Source organism: Crocodylus siamensis, chromosome 1 (genome assembly GCF_052110815.1).
Source record: "Crocodylus siamensis isolate JL-2025a chromosome 1, ASM5211081v1, whole genome shotgun sequence".
In the NCBI taxonomy this organism is placed as follows: domain Eukaryota; kingdom Metazoa; phylum Chordata; order Crocodylia; family Crocodylidae; genus Crocodylus; species Crocodylus siamensis.
In genome coordinates, this window is record NC_143395.1 from 312,713,155 (window position 1) to 312,717,693 (window position 4,539).

At 45.8% G+C, this 4,539-nt stretch overlaps 1 pseudogene; it reads left to right on the plus strand.

Moving 5' to 3' along the window:
• The first annotated feature begins 2,363 nt into the window (after positions 1 to 2,363).
• Positions 2,364 to 3,510, plus strand: LOC149874770 (uncharacterized; annotated as a pseudogene).
• The last annotated feature ends 1,029 nt before the right edge of the window (positions 3,511 to 4,539 follow it).

Below are 4,539 nucleotides of genomic sequence, written 5' to 3' on the forward strand. Positions count from 1 at the left end.
TGATGACACTAAGATGTGGGGGTATGTGGGCATGCTAGAAGTGAGCAATAGGCTACAATCAGACCTAGGCAGGTTACAAGGGTGGGTGGATGAGAATAGGATGGGATTCAACACCGACAAGTGCAAAGTGATGTACCTGGGGAAGACCAACCGGCACCATACCTACAGGTTGGGGAACTCCCTTCTTGTCAGTACAGAGGCAGACAAGGATCTTGGAGTTATCATTGACTCCAAGATGAACATGGGCCGGCAGTGTGGGGATGCAGTCAGGAAGGCCAATCATACCTTGTCATGCATGCACAGATGCATCCCAAGCAGGTCCAAGGTGGTGATACTCCCCCTCTATGTGGCACTGGTCAGGCCACAGTTGGAGTACTGCGTCTAGTTCTGGGTGCTCCACTTCAAGAAGGATGTGGACAACATGGGGAGGGTCCAGAGGAGGCCACTTGCATGATCAGGGGGCAGCAGGGCAGGCCCTATGAGGAGAGGCTACAGGACCTGAACCTGTTCAGCCTCCATAAGAGAAGGCTGAGGGGGGATCTATTGGCCTGTTACAAACTAGTCAGGGGGGATCAGCAGGCACTGGGAAGGTCTCTGTTCCCCTGAGCACTGCCAGGAGTGACCAGGAATAATGGTCATAAGCTGTCAGAGGGTAGATTTAGGCTAGATATCAGGAGGTGCTACTTCACGGTCAAGGAGGGTAGGATCTAGAACCAACTTCTAAGAGAAGTGGTGCTGGCTCCTACCCCGGGGGTCTTTAAGAGGAGGTTAGATGAACACCTTGCTGGGGTCATTTCACCCCAGTAATCTTTCCTGCCATGGCAGGGGGTCAGACTAGATGATCTACTCAGGTCTCTTCCGATCCTAGAAACTATGAAACTATATAAAATTGTACTATTCATTATGTAATGAATTGGATATGTATGCATTGTATTTTGTATTTTTTGTTATGTTTCAAATTTATACGTCATATACCATGCTTTATATTGCACTGCGTCCTTTAAGCTTGTTCTGTATTATTAAAGTATAGTTTGCAAATATTGTATTCTCTGTAAGCCTATTCTCACCTTAGCTGATCACCCAGTGAATGAAAGTATGAATGGGAATTGATACCGCTGCTATAGACAATGGGGATTTCCCATACCTGCAAGCTAACAAGATCAAGGGTGTTCCTGAAACATTGTATGAACAAGGTGTGGACAGAGTATTGGCTGTAACAGACTGTTAATCGTGAACTTACAGAACTGAAACCAGGATTGCTACCTACCTGCCAGAAGGCATGAAGTGACCTACCCTACTGGCTGGGGCAGCCAATCACTAGGGCACCACAGAAGTCAGCCATATAGGTATAAAGGGCAGTGAAAAGTGAGTCCTGGTGGCACCCCTTTTATCCAGCGTCTGACCTACCAAACCAGAAGGATGAAGCTGGTGGATAAAACCACCTCAGAGAAACTTTGACTGGCCATTGACAGCAGACCCGCAGTGTCTCAGATGGGTAATAATTGACACTGGTGCTCCACTGTGTGTGTGTGTGTGAGTGTGTTACCTTGGGGGTGATCACTGGGCTAATATTAGATCTTTACTTTCCATTTTAATAAATTTGAATGGTCAAGAGCTCATTTTGGCTTCTTGATGTAACATGTATGGTGGAGAATGTGGCACATTCAAAGGTTATTAATGGCTGTAATAATTAAAGGTACCCAAGAGAAAGTGCACTAGAGATATAGAACTCATTCCAGAGGGGAGTAGGCATACCCAAGGAGGGGTCAGGAATAGTCCCTTAGAGGGCCAGGAAAATTTTAAAGGAACTCCTGTGGGACAGAGGCATGGTCAGTCAGGGAACTGAGAACCAGCAGACCCAGGGAAACATATTTAAGAACCATCCCCCAGCCCACACCAGGCATATATAACTACGAGGCTGAGTGAAAAAGGAGGAAGTATCTCCATTGCATTGAGAAATCCTGAAAGAAGGTTCCTCTCCTTGGAGGGAAGATGCGTGTGTCCCAGGGTTCCCTCTAAATGATATTGGGATGCAATTTTAAAAGTTTTGCCTTTGTGAAAAACTATCGGCCCAAAGGCAACACGGTGCCATGGTTTGGTTATTATGGCATGTTGTTAAAACAACAGTTGAAGGAAAGACCCAGAGAGTCTCAGAAATAGAGGAAAAGGAGAACCAAATTCAGGCTCTAAGGGATAAATGTGCACAATTAGAAATAAACAACCAAACCCTTAAAAGGCTCTTTCAAAATCTGGAGAAAGAAAATGAGGAATTGAAGGAAGTAAACTGAAATCAAGCACAACAATTGGAATCATGGGATGAAGAAAAGACTAGCCGAGAAGTCTTAAAAAATTTAGTGAAAACTATGGCAAAAGACCAAGATGAAAAAGAGACCAAAGTTAACCATGGCCCCTATTTAATTCTGGGAGCACAATGTTCAAATTGTTGCCATTGTCCAGGGAGACCAAGCTTGGGATTTAGATATCCCCTTCACCCTGGGAGAAATCTGGGATGGAGATATAGATGGAGTGGGGACTTAGACAATGTTTTGTACCCCTCCCTCCAGGACATTTACTCTGAGGAGGAAAAAGCACCGGGACCTGAGGTGAGTGTAGTCATCCAAACCTTGATCACCCAAGATGCACAGGGGAACAGGAGGGACATGACTGATATAATGGTTCCCCTCAGTGGTGCCAATCTGGCTGCCCTAGGAAAAACCTTGGGACTGACTAGCATCAGGAATCTTGCTCAATGGCTGCAGAAGTCAATGAGTGTAGTAGACAGTGAGAATTTAAATGCCCAGGAATGGTTCTGCCTGTTAAAAACCTGTGCTACCCCAAACATTCTAGCAGCCATGAGTAGGGATGGTGGCTTTGGAGGGGATTCTATCCTATAGGGCATCCTAAATCTGGGGTTGCATATCAGGAGAAAAGTGTTTAAAGGGCAATTTGGGACTAGCAGTTAGGTACCCGGAGAACCAGTTGGGGTTTATGTAATCCAATGCGATATGTTAGGGTTGCTATTGGGATCAGTCTTGCCCATAGACAGACAGGCAACTGGACACCCAACATTAGAGAAATAGACAGTCCCCTTGGATTCTGGAGAGAAGTACAGGAGGACATGCACCAATCCATTATAGGGTTAATGGGATTGCTTCAAGAAGCTCGACAATACACCTTAAGTGAGGTCCTCTTCCAAGGGCAGTATGTGGAGCGGCTGGGTGGCAGGCAAGGGGGGTGGGGCGTGATTGCAGCCACACAATTTAGAATAGAAAGTAACAACATGCCAAACTGTAGGATCACTTACTCAAATGAAAGTGCCTATCCTGGGTCATAGCAAAGGGTCGGGGAACCAAATTACTGCCCTAACACATATTCAGCCTACTCCAGACTGGTAAAGGGAAGGGAAAGAGAGGGAGAGATGGGAGTTCAAGCCACAGTGTGGATGTTCTTAATGCAACATGGGGAACCCAGGGGAAAATGGCACAAGAAACTGCTAGACAAGCTAATTGAAAGTATGATAGTATTAAGTGATGAGAGGCCAGTCGTGATGGTAGAGGGGGGGCACCTTTCTCCCCTCCTGATGGAGTTGCAGCTACAGCACCGATATCTGAAGAGTACTGATGGGGCCCCCATAATGGAATCCATGAGCGGAGCCCAGGTTCATGGGAAAAATTGGGCACTTTAATTTGGGACTCAGGAGGAAGACCCCAAGTACCCATTACAGTGGGGAAACAAGGGCATACAGACACTTTTCTAGATACCAGGGCTGCACTAAATGTCTTTGGAAAAAGGTTGGATTTAAATCAATTTGACACTGGGCAAATAATGCTGTGATCCTTTACCAGACAGGAAGACACAGTAGTCTGTAAGGAGGTAGCGATTTGTATCCATTTCCCAGACAGGCAATGCAAAATTAATAGAGAAGGGGTTCATCAAGAGAGCTCCACTGAGCAATTGATTTTAGGGGCTCCTTTGTTTAGCCAAGAGGGCTGGATCTCAGACCTAGCAAAGGCTCAACTCCCAGAAATAATAGAATCCAACCTGTATTGGAGACTGGAACAATATAAAGGTATAGGAGCAATTAATTTTGATGCAGAAGATGAATGGGTGCAACAGTTCCCAGGAGTGTGGGCTAGAAGCAAGAGTGGCTGCAGCCGGATCAAATCATGTGTTAAAATTGTGGGCAATCTGGTGTTTCCTCAGAAGCAGTATAATTTTCCAAAGCAAACTGAGGAGGCTGTACAGCTAATCATAGAGGACTTACTGCAGCAGGGGGTGCTAATTGAAACCAATTCAGAATTTAACTCTCCCATTTGGTCCTTCCTAAAGGCGGACAGGGAATCGTGGAGATGAACAGTAGATTATGAAGCCATAAACAAGGGAACTCGCGCCGTGGCTCCAATCATGGCTGATATGCCAGCCATGCTCAGTAGGATACAAGAAAGTCCTTGGTGGTTCTCTGTCATAGACCAAGCTAATTGCTTCTTTGGTATTCTCTTACACCCAGAGTCCTGGAACTGCTTCACTTTCATGTTTAAA